We start from the raw sequence: 27,373 nt of genomic DNA, 5'->3' as shown, positions 1-27,373 counted from the left end.
GCTTTCACTCACCCCTTTTTTTGAATTCCACCCATTCCTGAGTTATTTGGTTACCTCTTTCAACTTAACTGACGTTTTCCACTCTCCTTCACTGACACTACCCTCAGTGATAACACAAGCCTTACAATCATCCAAAATCCATGGTTTATCTTCTTCAGGCTCACCACTAAGCTTCTCACTCATCAGATGTGACAAACAGTCTGCACCTTAAATATGTAGTCCTGCAATGCCAATACCCATTTGCAGATGCAACCTGAAATTGCATCCACACTTTTGTTTTCAAAACAGATCCTTAAGGGGCTTTTGATCTGTTCACACTACAAACTCCATTCTCCAAAGTAACTTCTTTAGCTCCATTTTGGCCCAAAAGATGCAAAGCTCCTCATGCTCAATCAATGAATATCTTGTTTTGGGACCTACTTACTCTCTAGAAATTAACATGATAGTCCTTTCCAAACCATATCACTTGTTTGAGCAGCAGGGTGCATACCACTGCCAACTGGAGAGCCCAATTCTAACAGAGACGATAGAAAGGGATGGCGTCCAGACGAGGAAAGGAGTGCAAAGACATGACAGCCTAGGAGAAGTAGGTGGAAAGACAGCCATCAGAAAGACTTGAAAAGGACCCAGCGAGAATGGATCTGGTGAGTCTAGTCAGAAGGGACAAAGGAGCATGGATCCAGGATAAAAGGAAGATGGAGAAACTTTGAAAGCAGAATGCAGAGAGTAAAGTCCAGTCATCTCACCCCTAGGCAAGAAGCAGCAGGCCAACACGCCAAAGCAAGCAGCAAAATGGCAGTCCCTCTCACTGTCTGTCAGAATGTCCTCAGTCCAGAAGTGTTCTGTGTATATGGTTTCAAGGGTCCAGTACTCATACCCAGTTTAGCCTTTGAAATAGGGAGACTTCAAATAAAGGTATTTGTAGAGCACAAGACCCTGCCCTTCCTGGCCCTTGCTCCAGACACTCTACAGGGGGTATGCAGCTCTTTGTGATGGGATAGGCAAACACTAGTCAGGTGAAAGTGTCAACTCCTCCCACCACTCTAGCTCAGGAACACCATCAGCCTGGTGATCGGTCATTAGGATATGCAGGTCACAACTCAGCTCCTACCCTGGGCGGTGAACTACGCTCCACTCGTGGAGTTTGCATAGTTTTGGTAACTTCGCGGTTCACGTACAACACGTAGTTCCCGAATACTACACAATCTGCGACGTAGCATAGCTGTTTTTCTTCTTCGCGCGCTCAATATGTGTTCTCGCACATGCGGTAACGCCTTACCGTGATTCTGTGTTCGCCGACTCGATTTTCTATCCGTTCGCGTGCGCCACGAGATTTGGAATCTGGCCGCACGATCCAGCGAGAGTGTGCGAACGCGAACACGTCATTAGGACGCGCGATCTAACTTCGGGCGGCAGTGTTGGTAAGATCGCGATCCCGAACACGCAGAAACTACAACCTTGCGAAGAATATCTCTCGAGCATCATAAAACCTTCTCGAAAATGATCATTGTGCTCAAAAAAACTCCTCAGATTGTGATTTGGCTGTAGTTTTTTGTGCAAGGAGTTCTTTTTATTTTTTACTTTTTTTTTCAAGAGGAAGGAAGTGCCCCTTAGTCTTCAACTTACTGTTCCTGTCCAGCAGGCTCCTCCCAGTGCTTTGTCCATGTGCTGTTCACTTTCATTTGGATTTGGAGCTGGAAGGATCACTTTTTGTGTCTGTCTGCTGCATCATATCATTGGATTGGATTTGAGGACTTTTGGATTTGAAATTTTACAAGTAAGTTGGAGAATTGGTGTACTTGTTTGTTTGATTGGGGCTTGTTTGTACCTACATTTTTTGGGAATTTTCATTGTTTTAAAAATGTATTTTTGTGGGTGGCCTGTAGTTTCAGTAGGGGCCTAGTTGTTTTTCTTTGAAATTTCAGCCAGTAGGCCCAGAGGTACCCATGGGTGCATGTTTCTGTGGTGTCTGTTGAATTTTATTTTAAACATCATGTAGGGCATGGATGGTATTGGATTGAATTGCTAAATGTGGTTGGGGTGTATTTCACTTTTTGGGTGTGTGTGTTAATAAATAAATACCTTTGTTGGATGTCTGTGTGTGCTTGCTGTGTAACTTTCCAACCTTCATAGCCCTGTTGATTTTCGTTTTTGCATTTTTGTATTAAAGCTGTGTTGTTTAGCAGGCCTCCTTTGTCTGGTCATATAGGCCTGCTTGAGTTCATTGTTTTCCATGGCCTCTTGTGACTGTGAGTGACCATGTGGCTTGGGGCCATTTTGTGGCAGTAGTTTAGTAGTGTGCTGCTTTTTCCATATAGGCCTGCATGTCTTTTCTTTGCTCCCTTTGGCTTATGCTTGTTGGTGTTGTGGCCTGGCCATGTAGGTGATGGCCATTTTGTGAAGGCAGGCAGTGTGCTTTTGCCATAGGCTTGCATTGTCTGTCTTCCATTTCTTTTTGTTGTGGGTGGCTAGTGGCCATTTTGTGGAGCCTTCCAGGCTGTGTGCACTGCTTTTGCCATAGGCCTGCATTCATTGTCTGTCTTCACTTTCTTGTTATTGTGGGTGGCCTGGCCATGTGGGTGGCGGCCATTGTGTGGAGTTAGGCAGTGTGCTTGCTTTTGCCATAGGCTTCAGTCCCAAGCTTGTGGCCTAGTCTGCCAGTAGGCCCAGAGGTAGTCATCATGCTTCTGTTTCTGTGTTGTCATTTGAATTTTGACATAATTTATGGCATGGATGGCATTGGATTGAATTGCAAAATGTGGGTTTTGGGGTGGAATTTCATTTTTTTGGTGTGTGTTAAATAAATAGGACTTTTCAGCCAGTAGGTAACCCTAGGTGTTCAGCTCGCACAGTTTTGGCAACTCTGCACAGCACGACAACTTTTTGTCTTCTTCGCGCGCTCAATATTAGTGTTCGCGCACGTGATAACCACTTTTTGTAAAGATCGCGATGCCGAACACGCAGAATTTGCAATCTGGCAAAGAATATCTATCTGCAGCCGAATAAAACCTTCTCGAAAATGATGAATTTGTTCATTTTGCATAAAAAACTCCTCAGGATGTCATTTGGCTATAGTTTTTTGAGCAAGGAGTCATTTTTCCTTTTTTTTTAACATTTTTTTAAAAGAGGAAGGAAGTTCCCCAGAGTCTCCAAATTCCTGGTCCACTCCTTTCTCTTCACTTTCTTGTTATTGTGGCTGACCTGACCATGTGGGTGGTGGCCATTTTGTGAAGCCAGGCATTGTGCTTTTGCCATAGGCCTGCATTGTCTGTTTTGTCTTCCTTTTCTTGTTGTTGTGGGTGGCCTGTCATGTGGTGGTGGCCATTTTGTGTGACCAGCCACTTTGCTTTTGCCATAGACCTCCAAGCTTGTGGCCTAGTCTGCCAGTAGGCCCAGAGGTACTCATCGATCATCATGGGTGCATGAACCAACTGTTTTTGTCTTGTCTTTTGAATTTAAACATCATTTAGGGCATGGATGGCATTGGATTGAATTGTAAAATGTGTTTTTTTAGGGGTTCACTTTTTGGGTGTGTGTTAGGCCTTTTCAGCCAGTAAGCCCAGAGGTACTTGTGGGTGCATGAAACAACTGTTTCTGTGATGTCTGTTGAATTTCATTTAGGGCTTGGATGGCATTGGATTGAATTGAAAAATGTGGGGTTTTTTCTGGAGTATATTTCACTTTTTGGGTGTGTTAAATAAATGCTTTTTTTTGCATGTGTATGTGTTGTTGTTGTGGTTGTTGTGTAACTTTTTTACCTGTTTTTAGCCATGTGATTTTCATTTTTGCATTAAAGCTGTGCTGTTTATCAGACATCCTTTGTCTGGCCAGATAGGCCTGATTGAGTTCATTGTTTGCCGTGCCTTGTGCCTGTGAGCGACCATGTGGCTGGGGGCCATTTTGTGGTGGTAGCTAGTAGTGTGCTGGTTTTGCCACATAGGCCTGTGTGTCTTTCCATTGTTCCTCTCGTCTTACTGCTTCCAAATCCATTCCCATTGCCAGCTGCAGCTCCCTGATGCTGCATCCATCCCACGTGATGCACAAATTTAGGCCAAACAGACTCCACTACATTTTTGTTTTTGTTCTTTGCTATTCTTTCCTGAGTGTACACAGTACACCAGGAAAGCCCTGGCCTTGTTGTCAAAGTCTCATAAATGGCTACACTGTTGTTGTTCACTGAGTTACTAAAATTTAATAATTGTGACCACCACACACTAAGAAGTTATATATTATATTAGTTTGATTGTACTATCTTTGACTGTTGCTCTTCTGGCTTTTTTGCTTTTAAGTGCACAAAAGACTGAGGAGGAGATGTGTCATCATCGCCCATTGTGCTGCCATACAGACAGACGTCCTGCTGCTGTACACGATGTGACATGTGAGTGACCTGACCAGACATCTCTGCAACTTGGTCCACTGACTGCTGCTGACAAATGAAGAAGATGGCCCCGAAGAAAGCAGGTACCAGGTCCTCCTGTATCAAGAAAGTTGCTATTGAGAAGAAGGAACAGAAGGGAGTGACACTTAAGTCTGGTGTGCCGCCCAAAACCTTTTTTGGGAAACCAAAAATTACGCCTGCAGCAGTGGTGTCTGGGGGGCAAGCTGGGGGCAGCACCTCCGCATCAGTGGGCCCAACCCACCAACCCAGGCCCAAGCACATGAGTGTGGAAGAGGTAGCCAGCCTAATGGTGGAAACCAGTGATGCTGAGCCTGAGCTAAACTTATCGCTATCTCAAAGTAGTACCCAATCAATGCAGGAGGGAACACAGCAGATAAGTAGTCAACAACAACAGCCGCAACCACCTCCCGCAATAGTAGTTGTTGTTCCTCCCGAAGTAGTGGCAGTTCAGGAAATTGAGCCTCATGCAGAGGAAGAAGAAGAGAAAGCCAGTCATTCAGAAGATCCATTGTCTTCCAAATCCACAGCAAGGAAAAGGAGGGTTAGTCCATCAAGTTCTTCGCCAAGCCCTCCTTCTGATGATCTAGATGCCACTTGGAAGCAACAAACTTAGTCTGAGAGGGAGACACATCCCAAGAGTAGGCTGGAGAAAAGGAAGGTTCCAGAAAGACTTACACTTACGGAGGTTGATGTAGAACAGCAGGATGATGATGATGAGCCAGTCATCACGAACATCAATCCCGGCCCGAGGAGATGGAGACCAACATTATTACCCTATCCAAAATTGCTGCGAGGGATGTAGCACGCATACCTCCAACAAAGGTAACATCAACACGACCGACAGCTTCCATATTTGCATTAGCAAAGGCCCGGCAGCGACCTACATCCAGCACAACCACCACCTCAGTGGAAGTAGAAAGTGGTACAGCACAGTCAAATTCAACGCACACCCTCCAGTTCATCCGGCATTGGAAGTGGCACCTCCAGCAGGAGGCAAAAGTTAGTCGAGGTAAGCTTGGTACAAACTATGGTACCGGAGGCCAAATAACCCATCTGAAAAAACACCACTTGATCAACTGGGAGGACCACCTTTGCAGCATAAAATCTGCAACCATTGGTGTTGGTGGGAATAAACGAGTAGAAGAAGAAGATCCGATCACGGTGGAAGAGGAAGGGCAGGGAGACATTCTCTCTGGTAGTGGTACACAAAGTAGCCCTGTCCCCAGCAGTGCAGTGGTATCGTCGCCCACATCTTCAGCAACATCTCAGTGGCACAAGAGTAAGAGTCAGCCTGAGACAGCAAGGGGTACTGCAATGAAAAAAGTGCATCATTGAGCCTAAGAGAAAGAAAAACCATGCAGCCCACCATTCTCAGCATGTTTAGGGTGGAGGGGCAGTACGAACGTAACCACCCAATAGCACGTTTGTACAATGCGAAGCTGGCTAAAATGTTAGCACTGGACCTTCTCCCTTTTTCTTTTGTTGAAGGGATGGGTTATCTGGAATTTGTGACAGTCATCTGGCCAAATTGGCAGGTTTTTAAACAAGATAAACATTTAGATGAATTCAGAGAACATGAGGTGTGCATCGCAAACTGTTCACTGTTATTCAAATTGGCAGGTTCCCAGCCGCTACTATTTTGCCAGAGTGGCTGTTCCAGCACTACATCCTGACGTGCTGGAATTGCCTAGAAACGCCTTGAAGCAGAGTGTTGTTCAGAGTATCTACCTGACAACAGACATGTGGACCAGTTGCCAAGCCACTGATTACATGTGCATCACTGCACACTGGATCTCTTTCGGGGGGGTTAGAGAACAGATATCTGCTGGTGTTGACGCTGCTGAGATTTTTCATGCCACTCGCAAACATGCAACTGTAGCCATGTTTGCCATAGAGAAATCTCATACTGCTGCAAACATTTTGGATGAGTTTAACAGCAAGGTCTTTGAGTGGCTGCGCCCAAGAGGGCTTAACACTGGTTTTGTTGCCACGGACAATGGCAGTAATGTAGTTAGGGTCATGAAAGATGGTGGCTATTTCAGGGTCTCGTGTTTGGTACACTGAAATAGTTCAAGACTTTCTGAAAAATTAATACAAAGTCAGCAACTTACTGGTCACCTGCAGAAGAATATGCACACATTTCAGCCATTCTTATAAAGCCCGGTAGCAGCTGAGGGTCATTCTACGTGAGCATAAAATGCCAGTCAAAGCACTCATCCAGGAGGTGACAACACGTTGGAATTCAACTTATTACATGCTTGATAGTCTGTTTGAGCAGTACATACCACTCAATGCTTATATAATGCGAAGATTAGGGTATCCTACTGTGAGAGGCATGACCGTTGAGATGGGCCAATGGGACCTTGTTAAATGCCTGACAGAGATGGTATTTCCTTTTGAGGTCTTCACACGTGAAGTCAGCAGGGAGGACTGTACTATGGGCCAAGCTATCCCATTCTTGCACATGCTAGAGCAACAGCTGAAGGAGGTGTCTGAAACGTACACAGGTGTAGATGACAAACAAGACGCACATTATTTGGCTGAATCCTTAGCCGTTCGCTTATCTGAAAATACAAGGATTCAAAATAGCATTGTGTCACATCCACATTACATTACTGCCACAATTTTGGATCCACGGTACAAAGTATTTCTGAACAGTAAGGCAGTAATTCCTTTTTCAGAAGTGGATGTTGCCAAGTACAAAACTTTGATAGCTGAGCAAGCCATTGACTTTGAAAATGAACGGCTGGTAATTAGAGGCCCCCCGCACCAGGCCAGAACAAATACTACAGGGCAGATTCCAGAGTCAAGTTCTATTTCAGAGCCTGAGAGCAGTGCGTTTGCCTCCCAGCAGTCACCGACACCAACACTACCAAAAACATCAACAACAGCAAGGACAGGATCATCCACACTACAATCGGCAACTGATTGGTTTCTACTGCAGGGGTATGGTAAGTCCAGTGCTGATGCAAAGGCAAAAGAGGCCGAGCACATTGGAGCACCCCTGAGCATTGAGGGGATGGTCCAGGCCTATCTGGATGACCCAACAGAGGTGTTCATGGAGCGAAACCAATTGGTGTGTTGGTATGGGAAAAGAAGCCAATGGACAGTGCTCAGCAGGCTGGCGATAAAGTATCTGGCTTCCCCTGTCGCAAGTGTCTCTTCTGAGTGTGTTTTCAGTGCTGCTGGTGCCATTGTAACTTTGAAAAGGACCAGTCTCTCACCCAAAAGCGTGGGGGGCTTAACCATGATCAAAATGAATCAGCACTTTATACCACCGGACTACAAAATATGTGAATCACAGCAGGAAGAGGAGAGCGACTTCGATGACGTAAGTAGTGGGTTACATGACCTACTTCTGTCCGAACCACCAGTTTGAGGACAAGCTCCTCTTCCCTGACAACTAGGCTTTCAAATTGTTACTTTCTACCTTCCTTTATTTGCGTGTGTATCTGTCTTTTTCTGCTTCAAATCAAATCACAACAAATCCATCACCACCGTCTTCTCTTTTTATTTCCCTATTGGAGTTGCACCTCTGTGCATTTCACTACCCACTCCTCAGAGTCCTGCTCCATCTTCCTGACTCACATTTCTCTCAAACCAGACATTTGATGGAGAATAGTACAAAAAATGTTGCCTCTAACAGTCCCTCCAGAAGAAGTGGAACATGACTATAGCTATCCTCCTTTTGTTTCCGAGCCAAAACTCATTACTGTCAGAACTAGGCTAGCACCTCAGCATTCATAAAAGCTCATCAATGTCAGAACAGAAGGTACTTGGCAGAGAAAGACAAGAGACTCTTCGAAGAAACTTGCTGACATGTCACATTACTGCAAACTCAATTGACCAATGACCGCTACCCAGGCCGCGGCCCATCTCACTGCACTGACCAGGTGAACCAACTTCAAATGCGACAAAGTGCCACAGATGAGTAAGAAAACCAAAACAGCGACTGACACTCAAAATGAATGTTGAGTCATATAATGAGGCCACTGGCTCAGTAAAAAAACACACACTTGTCAGAAAGAACTAGGCACCTGACAGCCAAAGAGAAGAGCAAGACAAGTAATGTTGGCATGCATTGTAAGTAGACTCAGAGTGATTGCTGTTTTTTGTGTTGATGTTGATGACATTGTGCATGAAGTTGAACTGTACTAGTAATTAATCTACCAACCAAAAGTGACTCAAGTGCCAGTCAATGTTTCCCTTCTTGTTGTTTAATAACCAAATTGTACTCCTACTACTGCAGGCCAATATCCGTTGCAATTTTTTATATGGAAAATGGACTTAGTCGGAGTCGTACTCGGTACACTACAGTTGGAGTTGGCCAATAGGTACAACACCATGATGATGAGCATACTATCTTCACAATCAGTCAGTTGGATCAGAGATGATTGATGGAATCACTCTGAGGCATTTCAAATCAAGTGGCATAAAAGGTAAATAAGTCAACAACCACAGCAAAAATACATGTCTGTGTCGTGGTGGAGTTCGGGTAGTCACAAGTGTACTAGTGGAGGTATCACTGACAGCCGTGTCTTGATTTAGTTACTTACTTTGGAAAATGCTATGTTGCTGTATATGTGTCCTCCTGTAACTGTTTCTGGTTAATGGCGCTGTAAACAGACTTGTTGTTTAATAACAAAATTGTACTTCTACTGCAGGGCTATGCATTGGATATTTGAATATGGACTCCGGACTCGCTCGGTACACTACAGACTGAGTTGGACACCATGATCATGATGACCACATATACTCTTCGCAGTCAGTCAGTACTTAGGATCGGAGCTGATTGATGGAATAACTTTGTTTCATGAAGTGCCATAAGGTAAACACAAGGCAACAAGAACCACAGCAGACCTACATGTCCTTGTAGTGCTGGAGTCGAGTGCAGTGGTATGACTGACAGCGGTGCATTGATTTATTCACTTAATTTTGAAAATGCTAGGTTGCTGTCTATGTGCTGTGTCTGGCTCTGTCAAAATTTCAGCTACATGGAGGTTTGGTCACGGCCCGGTCCCGTGGACATGCTCTGTCCTGTTGTTGGTGTAGCTTAAAATATGCTGTAAACAGAGTAGACAGACATGATGTATTTATCCATGTCGCCTCAGTCTAAAAGTGTTCTCTTCTCTGTCTTGTTGCACTCCACCGTAATTGATGCATTTTTTTTATTCATTAATTTTTCAATATCCCATTTGTTTTTCCAATTACACTTACAGGCTGGCTTTTACCCTGTGCTATACTTTGAAAAACAACGCACACTTACCTTCCCAATGATTCTACATATGCCAGGCAGGCAGTGACGTCACCCAAAATTGATGGACGGAGCATCCATGGAAGGGACTGAGGACCAAGAGGAATGCCGAGGTGCAACTCCCCATTTGACCAATCGATTCGATTGTCATCCTTCCTATTACACACAGCACTAAAGGTTACGCTTGTGTCTAGTGTAGGCCTAGTTGAGTGACTCGAAAACAACTACAGTTTGTAACTTGTTCTACTAGGCTGCCCCCTCCACCATTATGTTTTATTTACTTTGCTCTACTACTCCTCCCAGAGTCTCTCTCAGGCGACTGACTGTCTCATTTTCTTTTCTTGTAAATGCTACTGCCAGTGTTTACTACTACTACCGCCACAACCATGGCATCTGATTCTGCATTCTCTTCGGAAACCCAACCTGCATCGTCATGCAGCCATCGCTGTGCCTAACTTCAACATCAATCACAGGTAAGAAAAGAAAAGATGTTTGGGGGAGGTATGATAATGGACTAGGAGGAGTAGAAACTGACCGTACTAGTAGGACAAGTCACTCAGTGAGGGGTACCGCATCTATCTGTTTGTGTCTTACAAAGTCAGCCAATTATTTAAATCAAACACTGGCTGTGGCCCTGCAGCAGCAAGGAAACAGTGACGTAAAACAGTAACCCAACCCACAAAACATTAACCACATCGTATGTAAAGTATAAATATATATAATTTAATCCCCTAACAAAAATAAACTATGTAAAAAATCCCTCAACACCACCTGACCCACCCCTCTCCCTAACCCCAACCAATGACCAAAACGAAAAAGTACAAAAAATCAAATGTCCAATTGTCCATAAAAACCCCAATGCCCGATTCCCACCCACCAAAAGAACCTATAAAAAAGGGGCAATTGAACAGGGTCTTTAGCGGCGGACTCTTCGGATGTCTCTCTCCAGGACCTTGAGCCTCTTCTTGACCTCCTCTAGCTGCTCCTCCAGTTGCGCATTCCCGAGGAGCATGCAGCGCGCATATGCCCTGCAGTTGCATCTACGGGGGGCAGCAGTAGTGCTGGGTGATGTTGGTGGGTGACGACAGGTGGCTGCCTGACCGCAGCACCGAACAACTGGAGGGGCTTGGCTGGGGCCTGGGGCTTTGGAGGAGGCTGCAGCTGCTGCCGCCTCCTCCTCCGCCAGAGCCACCAGCCGTCTGTACTCGGCGCAGATGGCCTCCAGCTTCCAGCACCGGGCCATTACTTCCAACTCCTGCCTCGTTGTTTTTTTTGGAAGAGCTATATCAAGAAAGAAAAAACAATATTTTACCAATACTCTTAGCAAAACAGTAACACAAAATGAATTCAACACATAGTGGCATAGTAGCTGTAGCACTAGCAAGCACAGCATATAACATTTGTGGTATGTATCTGTCCTCCCACTTCCTCAGCCTCTGACATTTGTGGGAGTTTCAGGCATTATACTAGCACTATGGCACAGTACACCAGTCTTCTTTTTCTCTTTAGTTTAGCGAAATTACATAACCTCAGTCAGCTTGCGCCCAAGACAAACATACTCGAGTCTGACTCATGACGCGGACTCACGTTAGTTCTATTTACTCCTGTCTGCAGGTGGGGAAGCTCATCATTTTCTATTACGGGTGGCACTGGACATAGTCTCTCTGTTACATCAAGGGCAATTGCTCAATTTCACATTCACCCTGCCCTGACTACTACAAAAAGGCAGATTATAGATCTGATCCAATGATCATTGCTTATATATGGAACGACATGAGGTACTTTATTTTGAGTGATTGTGTAACAAACATATAGGGCAACCCCCTTGGCAGGCTGGCTGACAGTAAAATTGACATAGGTAGAGAGTGGTCCTCTGAGTCGGAGGAAGGCACTGATAACTACATACATACACAATATATATATGATGTGCTTGCAAACTACTGTGAGTCAAGGGAGTATTCTCAAAATACAACTTATAGATATTCCCCTTGGCTTTTCTACTGTGGCGCGGTTTCTTTTCCATTCTCTTCAAAGCCTCTGGTCTGCATCCAGTGACAGCCGCCACCTATGCAATCTATGATGAATACATCCAGGCATCCATCCATTCAAAGTAAACATCTAACATTCTTCTTAATCTCTCAACAAACCTTAGTTTGGTTCACCAACAACCACCCATGTGCCCTTCCTTGCTTGCCTTAGCTTTCAATTTGACCAAAACACCGCTGACGATTCTTGCTATCCTATCCACCCATATGGTGTGGGCACCCATGCAGACATCTTTTCTTTGACCTTCCACCCATCCTTCATCAACCCATGCATTTGATTCCTATCAGCCACCTATGCATGCTTCCAACGTATCCTTCTCTGCCAGTCATATTACATCTCGCCCGTCCTTCCTCCTTCCACCCTTCTTTCCCTTTTTGTTCAACACATCCATCAAGGTCATATGATCTGATCTGACTTTTAGTCTTCTCCATAAAACTCACAGCTGAGTTGGAGTCAGGTAGAAGAGGCCATTGGTTACTCAACTCACGCTGCTAATGCTATTGCTGCTAATGCTATTGCTGCTAATGCCATTGCTAATTAAAGGTTGTCTTCTTCAACCATTGTCTAATATTCACTTCAACTTCATACTTACTAAGTCTCAACAGTACAGTGAGTGTACAGTACACCCTTCCCGCTAGTGTAATGTCAATAAGTAAGAAACATAACTTACCACCGCCCGCCGCTGCTGCTGGCTCACCTCCTGTAGTAGTTCTTGCAGGTTCCACTGCTGCATCTCCTGCTCCCTCTGGAATGGCCGCATCGCCGCTGGCCCCGGCACTGGTGGTGGTCGGTAGTACACCTAGAAAAAAAATATTACACATTTTTAGATGCCATATACACCTCCCCTAATCATTCTTTTTCACTAGCAAGATTGAAAAAAAGTTAATACATACATATACAACATACATCACTAGTCCAAATCGGGTACTAGAGTAGAGTAGACACTAGTAGTGTTATGGTCCCTAGGGTCATTCTAGTCTACTCTACTCTTTGCAAAGTTAGCCTGAGCCATGCACCATTTTAGCTTCATGTCTTTTGCACACGTTATCTTGCAGCTTGTTGTGTAAGGCGCCTTTGAGCCCACATGAGACTCATACAGCAACTGTCTGAGCGTTGCGTACAAGAGGTCGAAAAACATGCCACTTTGTTATGGAGTTCTGGTCAGTCCGTATTGCTCAGCCAGAACATGCTACACTTTTCGGAATGACTGAGAAATGCTTGCATTTTACTATCTAATGCACACCATTTTTCTCATAACGGGCGGAAGACTCCCTTCTGCGAACAAACCAGAGCTTTGCAGAGCTTATGATGTAACCAGCACTTCTATGTTCTAAGGTGAGGGTTCCCCCAGAATTCACACAGAGATCATTTGTCTGACTCTTCGGTGGACTTGTAGCAATGTTTATTGTTTTAACCTTATGCATTTTGCTTTTGTAGCTTGCTCGTATAGTATAATGATTTGATTTGTAGAACAACGTACAAAGCTTGTCAGTTGAAAATAAACCTTTTGAACTTTAACTTACACAAAGACTCTGTGGTTTTTGGTGTGGTGGACTTAGACGAGTGAGTGACTGAAAGGGTGTTATTATGTTCTGGGTTGTCTAATCATTGGGTATCTTCGGGTAAGGTCGGGGACCTAATGAGAGAGTATAGCTAGTCGGTCAGTGGATTGGGTGTTCTGACAGAGGTGTTAGGAAGGTCCAACGTCCCATCACCAACATCCTATTTTCTTGTGCATAGTTATGTATGTGGCTGTGCAGAATCCCCACAACAGTAGTAGTATATCCTATCAAAAATAGTCAAATATCTGGTTGGACATTTTGTTGGTGGGAATTGTCGAAAAGCCTCAAAGATTAAGAAGATCAGAAGAGGACAACCCAAAGGACTGGACTCCGTTGCTAGAGCTATTGGTGAATCTGAGTTTTATTTAACCTTTTAAATAAAGAGTGGCCAACTGGGCAATCTTAGCTACAGACAGACTAATAGTAATAGTACAGAGAGTCATAGGCTCATAGCGGAGGCAGTTGGTGTCAGGTCCCACGGAGGCCTCTCAGGATCGGTTCGTTGCTCAATAGGGGCCCCCCTATTGACAACCTTAATTCCGAGTTGCCGTAAAGGCACGGAAGCTTAAGGGGGTCAATCGGGGGGAGGAAAGGATGGCAACAGCGGGGAGGGAGATCTGTAAAAGAAGCACACGATTTGTTAACACTATGCCATACACATTAACCACTAGTCCCACCAGTCTTTCTACCTTAAACAACTGGTCTACCTGTAAAGAAAAAGAACCAATTCTAGCTTTGCCAGCAGAAGGACGAATAATGTGTGTCACAGCCTCTTCAAGGCCAGCTAGTTGCTGTTAACGCAGGGTTGCCGCAATTCGGTACAAGTAACTCATGTGGCAGAACTGTTGATAAATAAACAATACATAAAACCCCCAGTGCACTCTGCATTTGAAATATTCCCCCCCCCTTTTTTAGGACTTATCACATGTACCAACCATAAAGGGTGTGTTTGTAGGCGTCACTGGGAAAGAAGGTCTTATGCTGCAGCCTAGCGGCCACTCTATAGTCACCCAGCTATTAGACGAGACAAAACAAACACACAAACATTTATCACTTGTACATGGATAATGCAGTTGTATAACAGTTAGCGATGATGGTTAGCACATGGCAAGGCAGAAAATGTTTTGGACGTTATATCCACAGCGTGGTATTGCTCTCATACCACCTGTAACTCAATTGTTTTCAGTGCGTCCTACGCACAATACTTTGGCAGGGTAAGTAGTTCCTTTAAAGTCTCAAATGGCAGTTAAATCGCAAGTTTTATCAGGTTTGAAGAATGCACGAATGTGTCAGAACAAAAGGACTCTTGGCGGTGTCACTGACACCCTTACCGCACCCGGGAAACACCACAACGGATTCTTCACTCGCCGAGATTAGCTCCAGGATAATCTGCGAGCTTCACTTCCTCAGCTCCGGATTGCAAGGCTTCCCGGACTTCGCGCCGCGTCACTTCCTGTGCGCGCGCGTCTCCGTAACCAAGGCCGCTGGGAGCTGTAGTCTAGAGGCATCATCGGTAGTCTCCCATATGCCACGCATTTCGCGGAACGTTACCGCTGCCCGGTCCCAACGGGCGGCTTCGTCCCCGAGGGTTCTGAAGGGGGCAGCGGTCAGGTGTGCAGCCATGACAGCACATCCCTCTCCCCGAGACTGCTGCCACGAGCCGGGTTTGTGGGGATGTTGGGAATGGAAAGCCTTTACACATCTGGGAGCATGTACTCCCGTGGCTGGTTCCCACAAATCGTTTTCCATTCCATACCCTTTCCAGGACACTAGGTACCATAGTTTGGATCCCCGCATTTTGGAATCGAGGATGGCACGGACTTTGTACTCAGGTTCGTTGTCAATCCAGACAGGAGAATGATTCTTTTTTACTGGGGAGTAAAATGGTTTCAGAAGCGAGACATGAAACACCGGGTGGATTTTTTGCATTTTTGGAAGAGCTAGCATCATAGCCCGGGGGAAAATAACTCTCTTTATTTTGTAGGACCCGATGTACTTGGGGTTGAAAACGCTATGTTTCCGGAATCTGATGTTTTTGGTGGATAACCATACTACTTCGCCCTTCTTATATGGAGGATTTGGCTTCCGGTGGTAACCGCCATATTTTTGTAGGTTATTTTGGCTTTATTCAAGTTTTTGTAAGTGTTCTGCAGGATACGTTGGATAAGTTTGGTTCTGGTACCGACATCAGGTACATCCGGAACCACAGTGGGTTGATTCAAAGAAGTGAAACGGGGATGAATGCCATAGTTACTGTAATATGGTGAGTATTGTGTAGATTGATGCTTGGCGATGTTGTAGGCCACTTCGGCCAAACAGAGCCATTCCACCCAGGAATTCGAATTGTCTTCGACATAACATCTCAGATATTGTTTTAGATTTTGGTTTAGGCGCTCCGTTTGTCCATCGGATTGGGGGTGAAAGCTAGTGGATTTGGACGACTTCATATGTAACGCCCTACACCACTCCTTCCAGAACTTGGCTGTAAATTGAAGGCCTCTGTCTGACACAATATTTGCAGGCAGTCCATGTAACCTTATTATGTGGACCAAAAGTATTTTGGCTAGTTGCCCTGCAGTTGGTTCTTTGGCACATGCAATGAAGTGTCCCATTTTTGTGAGGCTGTCTACCACTACCACTATGGAGGTACAGCCTTGGTCCTTTGGAAGACCCACTATGAAGTCTATGGATATGGTATCCCACGGTTTCAAAGGTGTGGGCAGAGGTTGCAGGAGCCCTTGGGTCTTTCCTTGATCTGTTTTTGCCTTAGCACACGTCTCACAGCGACGTACCATGTCGGTGGTGTCTTTCACTACGGTGGGCCACCAGAATTGTCGTGAGATTCTGTTGAGTGTTTTTTTAACACCATTGTGGCCCGCGCTGGGCGTATAGTGACACATTTGCCATACCTCTTCACGCAAGGACTGGGTTGGCACAAGCAATTGTTTATCTTTCATCGGAATACCCTGGTGTATTCTCCATTGAGGGTGTTCTTTCAACCATCTTTTCCAGGAACCGGGCTTTTACTCCTAAGATTACCTTTTGGAGGAAGGCATCAGTTATGCAGTACTCCTATGACCTTCTGCGGATCCAGAATCGCCTGCTGGGATTCTATTGTAGGTTCTGTGGGGGTTTCCTGTCTTGACAAAGCGTCGGCTTTTCTGTTTTCTGTCCCTGGTCGATAGGTAACTATGAAATGAAATTCAGAAAAGAACAACATCCATCCCAACTGTCGAGGAGACAACATGCGAGTGGATCGCATAAACTGCAAGTTGCGATGGTCGGTATATACCGTGACCACATGTTTGGCTCCTAATAACCAGTGCCTCCAATCCATGAAGGTTTCTTTTATGGCCAGGAGTTCCTTTTCAGCTATATTATACCGTGTCTCAGCAGGGTTCAAATTCCTGGACAGGTAGGCCACTGGATGTAGTTGGCCGGTTACCCTATGCCTCTGTGAAAGAATAGCTCCTATGGCTACGTCTGAGGCGTCCGCTTCTACTATGTAGGGTCGCTCAGGATCAGGGCAGCCAATACAGGAGCGGTAACAAAGGCATCCTTTAAGCATTGAAAGGAGTGTTCTGCTTCAGTAGATCAGCAAAATGGTACGTTCTTTCGCAACAGCATGGTGATGGGAGCCACTATGGTAGAAAACCTGTTGATAAATCTGCGATAAAAGTTCGCAAATCCAAGGTAACATTGGACATCCCTCACGTTGGTAGGTTGGGGCCAGTCTTTCATGACCAATATCTTTCTATCGGACATCTCTTGCCCGGTGGGTGTCAGCATCACCCCTAGAAACTCCACCTTATCCACGTGGAACTCACATTTGCTGAGCTTACAATATAAGTTGTTTCTTCTTAACGCCTCAAATACCTGACAGACATGTGTCCGATGCTCCTCAACAGAGGAAGAGTAAATGAGGATGTCATCTATGTATGCCACAACGAACCTGTCCAAGAACTCCCGCAACACCTCGTTCACGAAGTATTGAAAGGCAGCGGGAGCATTGCACAGGCCGAAGGGCATCACTGTGTACTCGTACAGGCCATAACGGGTGCGAAAGGCAGCCTTCCACTCCTCCCCCTCGCGTACCCTTACTAGGTGATAAGCCCCTTTTAAGTCAAGTCGAGTGTATATAACTGCGGTTTTGACCTGTTCTAATAAGACCGGTATCAACGGCAAGGGGTATCTGTTTTTTATCGTTATATCATTTAAGGCTCGATAGTCGATACATGCTCTCTTTTCGCCGTTGGCTTTAGGGATGAAAAAGAGAGGAGAGGCCGCAGGGGATCGTGAGGGACGTATAAACCCATTCTCAAGGTATCTATCTAAGTACTCCCTCAGGTGTGTGTTCTCTGCCTCCGTTAATGCGAACAAACGTCCACATGGTATCAAATCCCCCTGCACCAAGTCTATGCGGCAGTCATAATGACGATGAGGGGGTAATACGTCTGCCAGCTTTTCACAAAAAACATCCTGATATTCTGAATACCAGGAGGGAAGCTGGACATCCGTTTCGGCTGCCGTCGCTAAGCTATAAGAGGAGTGCAAGTTAACTTCGGTTTTCTGACCTATGCCCTTACAATGAGCCTCGCACCAGGACCCACTAAACCTCACCTTGCCTTCCTTCCAATCAATATCAGGGTTATGCAATCTTAACCAGGGGAGCCCCAGTATTACTCCATATTGAGGAGCCTGAAGTATGTTGAACCGTACCGTCTCGGTATGGTCTTGTTCGCACTGCATTACCAAAGGGGTAGTGTGATATTCCATGGGCCCAGTACTTAATTTCTTTCCGTCAACCGCCAGAACCTCCTCGGGGTGGTCTTTTGCCAACAACACCAGACCTAGGCTTTGGGCCACACCTAGGTCCATGAACAGCCCTGTGGCTCCTGAATCAATCATAGCGTCTATAGGTTGCCATCCTGTGGGTGTCATGAGGTTCACCGAAAGAAAGAAATGTTGGGTGGAGTAGTCATTAGGTTTCGATAATGAAGGGACATGAATTCCACTCAAAGATTGCCCTTCTGCTTTCTCTGAGTGAATTAGTTTCCTTGGGGTTCCTCAGTCTTACTTCCTAATGATTTTGTCACCCCTAACCCTGTTTTTGTCTTGGCTAAGCATTCCCTGACGAAGTGGCCTTTCTTTCCACAATACATAGAGAGACCTGCTTTACGTATGTTATCTCTCTCTGCTGGTGTAAGCGGTGCCCTGACGACCCTATATCCATTGGTTCAATAGAATTTCCCGACCCCCCGCCTAAGCCCCTATTTCGGTCAAAGCGCATGGGTTGTCGCTCCACCTTTTTTCTATCCCCTCGACGTTCTCCCATACGATAATCTAATCTCAATACCAGATTGATCAGGTCTATGCACGTAGAGGGTTGGGGGTCTATCTGGGCTATCACGTCCTTCAGGTCGTCTTTTAACCCTTGATAGAATAGGGCACCTCTCTTTTCTTCAGGCCACTGAGTTTCAGCAACCAGCCTCTGAAAGGCATTCATGTAAGTCACTATGTCTTTGCTGCCTTGCCTTAATTCTAGTAGCTCTCTATCGGCCGTAAATGAGGCCGCTCGTCGATCAAAAACAGGTTCAAATTCATTCCTGAACGCCTCCCAGTCATACAACAGGGGGTCATCTCTACGAACATAAGGCACCGCCCATTGAGCGGCTTCTCCTGTTAAGTATGATATCATAAAGGCCACTCTAGCCTGATTTGTAGGGAAGGCTTTAGGTTTGCAGGAAAAATGCAGCAATATTTGCGTCATAAAGACTTGCACTTTATTTGCGTCTCCCTGAAAACGTTCAGGGGCAGCCAAAGGAATGGGAGTGGGTAATTCCACCGTCAAAGGCGTGGGAGTCGAGGAAGTTCCAAACTGGAACACACTACCGCTAGCTCCACACCCTGCCTGGGCGTCAAAAGGGTTCCGCTGTAACCTATTTACAGAGTCCTGTAGCGCAGCTGTCTCAGCCCTTGAGGCTGCTACCTCATTTCTATAATCAACTATCTCCTGTTGGAGAGTCACTAGGGTGGCCAAGACGTCTTCCAGGGTGGTCATGGTGACAACAAACCGACCGGGAGAGGTATATTAATGTTTGGCAGATTATTCTGTCAGGTCCCATGGAGGCCTCTCAGGATTGGTTCGTTGCTCAATAGGGGCCCACCTATTGACAACCTTAATTCCGAGTTGCCGTAAAGGCACGGAAGCTTAAGGGGGTCAATCGGGGGGAGGAAAGGATGGGAACAGCGGGGAGGGAGATCTGTAAAAGAAGCACACGATTTGTTAACACTATGCCATACACATTAACCACTAGTCCCACCAGTCTCTCTACCTTAAACAACTGGTCTACCTGTAAAGAAAAAGAACCAATTCTAGCTTTGCCAGCAGAAGGACGAATAATGTGTGTCACAGCCTCTTCAAGGCCAGCTAGTTGCTGTTAACGCAGGGTTGCCGCAATTCGGTACAAGCAACTCATGTGGCAGAACTGTTGATAAAATGAACAATACATAAAACCCCCAGTGCACTCTGCATTTGAAATATTCCCCCCCCCCTTTTTTAGGACTTATCACATGTACCAACCATAAAGGGTGTGTTTGTAGGCGTCACTGGGAAAGAAGGTCTTATGCTGCAGCCTAGCGGCCACTCTATAATCACCCAGCTATTAGACGAGACAAAACACACACACAAACATTTATCACTTATACATGGATAATGCAGCTGTATAACAGTTAGCGATGATGGTTAGCACATGGCAAGGCAGAAAATGTTTTGGACGTTATATCCACAGCGTGGTATTGCTCTCATACTACCTGTAACTCAATCGTTTTCAGTGCGTCCTACGCACAATACTTTGGCAGGGTAAGTAGTTCCTTTAAAGTCTCAAATGGCAGTTAAATCACAAGTTTTATCAGGTTTGAAGAATGCACGAGTGTGTCAGAACAAAAGGACTCTTGGCGGTGTCACTGACACCCTTACCGCACCCGGGAAACACCACAACGGATTCTTCACTCGCCGAGATTAGCTCCAGGATAATCTGCGAGCTTCACTTCCTCAGCTCCGGATTTCAAGGCTTCCCAGACTTTGCGCCGCGTCACTTCCTGTGCGTGCGCGTCTCCGTAACCTAGGCCGCTGGGAGCTGTAGTCTAGAGGCATCAACGGTAGTCTCCCATATGCCACGCATTTCGCTGAACGTTACCGCTGCCCGGTCCCAACGGGCGGCTTCGTCCCCGAGGGTTCTGAAGGGGGCAGCGGTCAGGTGTGCAGCCGTGACAGCTGGAGGCAGGGATAACGATAAGAATTTAGAAACAGTCTAGATTGAAGAAGATTTGGAAAAAAAATAGAATTAGGAAACAGAAATAATAGTTCGGAAAAAATAAGGTGCAGTAAAAGTTAGAGAAATATAATTATTAATATAACCTCTGGACGACTTACTGGGGCCAGCAGCAGAGCCCTCGGTAGAGGAGCGGTCCTGGCCCTGGGAGGCATTTGGTGTTCTTCTTGTCCCACCGCCGCCTGTGACCCCGTCGCCTTGCCCCTGGGTGCTGATCATGTAAGATATAACAAAAAAGATACAAACATTAATGATTGGTGTACTGTGAAACAAATAAAATATTTTTAAAAAACACTCAAAAACATTTTAGGAAACAACAATTGCAATAAAATTGACCTATCTGATCAGATCGACTAGTAGTATTATTAAGGGACTCACAGACTGTCTACTTATTATTTATGAACACTAATCCAGTGTTCCATTCTGATTCCAAAATACTAAGTAAACCTATGTACCACCTGACCTAGCCCACATATTCCAGACGTGCCAATTGTTCAATAAGTCTGCATTTAAATTTTAGCCCTAAAAAATGCATATGTGTAGGACACATGCATAAATTTGTGCATACACCAAATTGTTGATTGGTTGCATCTGATGTTATGCTAGTGACACTGGTAAGCCTTACCACTCACTAAACAAACTACAAAAGGTTCTACTAAGGACAGGGGTAAGCAGCACTCAGTGACAGAGAGGATGCATCACGCAGACCTCTACAAAATTACCAACTAACACTAACTAAACCTATCAATCCATCCACCACTATCTCTTCTTAGGACAGAAGGACAAAGGAAGGACTAGAGCATGGGTACTCACAAACTTTCTCTCGGGAGCCAAATTTGCAGTGTGGTTTATGGCCGAGGGCCGCACCGGTAGGGGCGGGGGCATTAGGGTGAGGAGGCGGGGCTAGAGCAAAAAAAAACAATGCCCATGAGGTTGAACACAGGCCCCTGCAGCGGATGCCTTCGTCCACTGAGCCACCAGACCCGGCATACACACATCTCTCTCTATTTATCTATCTCTCTCTCTCTCTCGCTCTGTCTCCCTCCCTCTCTGTATCTCTCCCTCCTTCTCTCTCTCCATATCCCTCCCTCTCTCTATCACTCTCTCTCTCTCCCTCTCTCCCTCCCTCTTTCTCTCTGCCTCCCTCTGTCTCACTCACTCTGCTTGTCTCCCTCTCTCTGTGTGTCTCCCTCCCCCTCTCTCTCTCTCTCTGTCTCCCTCCCTCTCTCTCTCTCTGTCTCCCTTCCTCTGTCTCCCTCTGTCTCACTCACTCTGCTTGTCTCCCTCTCTCTCTCTCTCTCTCTCTCTCTTTCTCTCTCTGTCTTCCTCCCTCTCTCTCTCTCTGTCTCCCTCCCTCTCTCTACCTCTGTCTCCCTCCCTCTGTCTCCCTCTGTCTGTCTCCATCTCCCTCTGTCTGTCTCTGTCTCTCTCCCTCTGTTTCCCTCTATCTGTCTCCCTCCCTCTGTCTGTCTCCCTCTCTCTGTCTCCCTCCCTCTCTGTCCCTCTGTCTCCCGCTGTCTGTCTCCCTCCCTCTGTCTGTCTCCCTCTCTCTGTCTCCCTCCCTCTCTCTCCCTCTGTCTCCCTCCCTCTGTCTCCCTCCCTACCTCTCTCTATCTCTCCCTTTCTCTCTCTCTCCATCTCCTTCCCTCTCTCTATCACTCTCTCTCTCTCTGTCTCCCTCTGTCTCCCTCTGCCTCACTCACTCTGCTTGTCTCCCTCTCTCTCTCTGTCTACCTCCCTCTCTCTCCCTGTCTCCCTCCCTCTCTCTCTCTGTCTCCCTCTCTCTGTCTCCCCCTCTCTCTCCCTCTGTCTCCCTCCCTCTGTCGCCCTCCCTCTATCTCCCTACCTCTATCTCCCTCTGTCTGTCTCTGTCTCCCTCTGTCTGTCTCCCTCTGTCTGTCTCCCTCCATCTGTCTGCCGCCCTCCTCCCTCTGTCTCCCTCCCTCTGTCAGTCTTCCTCTGTCCGTCCCCCTCCCTCTCACTCTCTGTCTCCCTCTCTCTGTCTCCCCTCTCTCTCCCTCTGTCTCCCTCCCTCTGTCTCCCTCCCTCTATCTCCTTCCCTCTATCTCCCTCTGTCTGTCTGTCTGTCTGTCTCTGTCTCCCTCTGTCTGTCTCCCTCTGTCTGTCTCCCTCCCTCTGTCTGTCGCCCTCCTCCCTCTGTCTCCCTCCCTCTATCTGTCTCCCTTTGTCTGTCTCCCTCTGTCTGTCTCCCTCCCTCGGTCTCCCGCTCTCTCTGTCTCCCTCTCTCTCTCTCTGTCTCCCTCTCTCCCTGTCTCCCTCCCTCTGACACCCTCCCTCCCTCTGTCTCCCTCCCTCTCTCTGTCTCCCTCTTTCTATGTCTCCCTCCCTCCCTCTGTCTGTCTCTGTCTCCCTCCTTCCATCTCCCTCTCTCTGTCCCCATCTGTCTCCCTCTGTCTGTCTCCCTCTGTTACCTCACCGCTGCTCTCACTCCCTGCTGCCCTCCATCACCTCACCTGCTGCTCTCTCCCTCTGCTGTCCTCATCACCCTCTGTCACCTCACCCCGCGTGTGTCACCCCGGTCTGAGACTGCTTCCCGGGCACACACACAGCCACACCGAGTACTTCACAGGTCTCTAAAAGACCATTCACTTGTTAATGAGGCTTTGTTGTATTTCACCTCTTCTTAGCGCCCCTGCATCTACACTCAATCAGAGGGGAGATGCAGGGGTGCTAAGAAGAGGTGAAATACAACAAAGCCTCATTAAAAAGTGAATGGTCTTTAAAAGAATCGCCCGGCCCCATTGGTCTGCGCTGCTGCAACCGGCGGTGTTTGCTGACACTATTTTTTAAAAAAAAGCACAGGTATGATGTCTGCAAGGTCCGCGGGCCACCAAGGAAGGCTTGCCGGGCTGCTGGCAGCCCACGGGCCGTACTATGAGTACCCTTGGACTAGAGTCTCTCTAGCCATAGCATTACCTAACTTAAGTTCTCTAAGTAAACTCCTACATAATCAGCCCAAGCGAGCGCAAAGTTGCAAGCAAGTAAGAGCAGCACCGAACACCTGTGTCCTAGAATCTCAGAAGATCTGGAAACGTAATTTACCTGCAATGTAAGCAGCTGTATTCTTGCTATTCGGAATAAAATTATACACAATACTTATACTACTAGTATATTAGCCACTCACCAAGCCCCACGACCTCGACACCTAGCAGGTCCAGCAGCGCATCTATGCAAACTATGCCCAGGGTTACTCAGATCCCTTTGTGTGTGACTGTCTAGAGTGAATTCACCAAGCCCAGATGTCCCCTTGACCGATACGGGTAGTCTAGAACCAGGCAGAGGCACATAATGCAAAAGACACACAATTGATGGACGGAATGCAGAACAAATCAAAACATTCACCCCCAGTCAAGAGATCTGGGTTACATCCATCATTCTTTTGCTCACCATGCCACCCCAGTTTAGACCTGGCTATATGCAAATCAGTCTTGACCCTGTCCCTCATGGGAACAGTCCAGCCCGGACTGCCAAGCCAGGTCTTCCCTGGACCAGAAAAAAGCATCCTATGACCGGTTTTGGGGTTTCACCCCTCTTCAGCCAGGATAGCTTGATTCCAGTGGCACAGTGAGCCCAGGACTCACGTCTGAGCATACCTGGCGCACTTAGGGTGAGAAAGCAAAAGACACACAATTGATAGACGGAATGCAGAACAAATAAAAACATTCACCCCGTCAAGAGATCTGGGTTAAATCCATCATTCTTTTGCACACCATGCCACCCCAGTTTAGACCTGGCTATATGCAAATCAGTCTTGACCCTGTGCCTCATGGGAACAGTCCAGCCCAAACTGCCAAGCCAGGTCCTCCCTGGACCGGAAACAAGTATCCTAGGACCGATTTCGGGGTTTCACCCCTCTTCAGCCAGGATAGCTTGATTCCAGGGACACAGTGAGCCTAGGACTCACGTCTGAGCATACCTGGCGCACTTAGGGCGAGAAAGCAAAAGACACACAATTGATCGACGGAATGCAGAACAAATCAAAACATTCACCCCCAGTCAAGAGATCTGGGTTAAATCCATCATTCTGGCGTGGCAGTTCGGGCTGGACTGTTCCCATTGGGCACAGGGTCAAGACTGTTTTGCATATGGCTGGGTCCAAACTGGAATGGCATGGTGAGCAAAAAAACGATGGATTTAGGCCCAGATCTCTGTATTGGGGTGAATGTATGACCTTGTTCTGCATTCTGTCCATCAATGGTTCTATTTGCATTTGTCACCCCGAGAGGGACGGGTATGCTCAGACGTGAGTCCCGTGCTCTCCATGCCACTGGAGTCAGGCTATCCTGGCTGAGGAGGGGTGACACCTTGAAACCGGTCATAGGATGCTTGTTTCCAGTCCAGGGTGGACCTCGCCTGGCAGTTTGGGCTGGACTGTGCCCACTGGGCACAGGGTCAAGAATGATTTGCATATGGCTGGGTCCAAACTGGAATGGCATGGTGAGCAAAAAAACTATGGATTGAGGCCCAGATTTCTGTACTGGGGTGAATGTATGACTTTGTTCTGCATTCTGTCCATCAATGGTTCTTTTTGCATTTGTCACCCCGAGTGGGAAGGGTATGCTCAGACGTGAGTCCTGTGCTCTCTATGTCACTGGAATCAGGCTATCCTGGCTGAGGTGGGGTGAAACCCTGAAACCGGTCCAAGGATGCTTGTTTCCAGTCCAGGGAGGACCTGGCCTGGCAGTTTGGGCTGTACTGTTCCCATTGGGCACAGGGTCAAGACTGATTTACATATGGCTGGGTCCAAACTGGAATGACATGGTGAGCAAAACAGTGATGGATTTATGCCCAGATCTCTGTACTGGGGTGAATGTTTGACATTGTTCTGCATTCTGTCCATCAATGGTTCTTTTTGCATTTGTCACCCCGAGTGGGACGGGTATCCTCAGACGTGAGTCCCGTGCTCTCCATGCCACTGGAATCAGGCTATCCTGGCCGAGGAGGCTTGAAACCCCGAAACCGGTCCTAGGATGCTTGTTTCCAGTCCAGGGAGGACCTGGCCTGGCAGTTCGGGCTGGACTGTTCCCATTGGGCACAGGGTCAAGACTGATTTGCATATGGTTGGGTCGAAACTGGAATGGCATGGTGAGCAAAAAAATAATGGATTTAGGCCCAGATCTCTGTACTGGGGTGAATGTATGGCATTGTCCTGCATTCTGTCCATCAATGGTTCTTTTTGCATTTTTCACCCCGAGTGGGACGGGTATGCTCAGACGTGAGTCCTGTGCTCTCTATGCCACTGGACTCAGGCTATCCTGGCTGAGGTGGGGTGAAGCCCCGAAACCGATCATAGGATGCTTGTTTCCAGTCCAGGGAGGACCTCGCCTGGCAGTTTGGGCTGGACTGTTCTCATTGAGCATAGGGTCAAGACTGATTTGCATATGGCTGGGTCCAAACTGGAATGCCATGGTGAGCAAAAACATGATGGATTTAAGCCAGGATCTCTGTACTGGGGTGAATGTATGACTTTGTGCTGCATTCTGTCCATCAATGGTTCTTTTTGCATTTGTCACCCCAAGTGGCATGGGTATGCTCAGACGTGAGTCCCGTGCTCTCTATGCCACTGGAATCAGGCTATCTGGCTGAGGTGGGGTGAAACTCCGAAACCGGTCCTAGCATGCTTGTTTCCAGTCCAGGGAGGACCTGGCCTGGCAGTTCGGGCTGGACTGTTCCCATTGGGCACAGGGTCAGGACTGATTTGCATATGGCTGGGTCCAAACTGGAATGCCATGGTGAGCAAAACAGTGATGGATTTATGCCCAGATCTCTGTACTGGGGTGAATGTTTGACATTGTTCTGCATTCTGTCCATCAATGGTTCTTTTTGCATTTGTCACCCCGAGTGGGACGGGTATCCTCAGACGTGAGTCCCGTGCTCTCCATGCCACTGGAATCAAGCTATCCTGGCCGAGGAGGCTTGAAACCCCGAAACCGGTCCTAGGATGCTTGTTTCCAGTCCAGGGAGGACCTGGCCTGGCAGTTCGGGCTGGACTGTTCCCATTGGGCACAGGGTCAAGACTGATTTGCATATGGTTGGGTCGAAACTGGAATGGCATGGTGAGCAAAAAAATAATGGATTTAGGCCCAGATCTCTGTACTGGGGTGAATGTATGGCATTGTCCTGCATTCTGTCCATCAATGGTTCTTTTTGCATTTTTCACCCCGAGTGGGACGGGTATGCTCAGACGTGAGTCCTGTGCTCTCTATGCCACTGGACTCAGGCTATCCTGGCTGAGGTGGGGTGAAGCCCCGAAACCGATCATAGGATGCTTGTTTCCAGTCCAGGGAGGACCTCGCCTGGCAGTTTGGGCTGGACTGTTCCCATTGAGCATAGGGTCAAGACTGATTTGCATATGGCTGGGTCCAAACTGGAATGCCATGGTGAGCAAAAACATGATGGATTTAAGCCAGGATCTCTGTACTGGGGTGAATGTATGACTTTGTGCTGCATTCTGTCCATCAATGGTTCTTTTTGCATTTGTCACCCCAAGTGGCATGGGTATGCTCAGACGTGAGTCCCGTGCTCTCTATGCCACTGGAATCAGGCTATCTGGCTGAGGTGGGGTGAAACTCCGAAACCGGTCCTAGCATGCTTGTTTCCAGTCCAGGGAGGACCTGGCCTGGCAGTTCGGGCTGGACTGTTCCCATTGGGCACAGGGTCAGGACTGATTTGCATATGGCTGGGTCCAAACTGGAATGCCATGGTGAGCAACAAAATGATGGATTTAAGCCAGGATCTCTGTACTGGGGTGAATGTA

Source organism: Triturus cristatus, chromosome 2_2 (genome assembly GCF_964204655.1).
Source record: "Triturus cristatus chromosome 2_2, aTriCri1.1, whole genome shotgun sequence".
In the NCBI taxonomy this organism is placed as follows: Eukaryota; Metazoa; Chordata; class Amphibia; order Caudata; family Salamandridae; genus Triturus; species Triturus cristatus.
Note: the sequence above shows the minus strand (reverse complement) of the source record.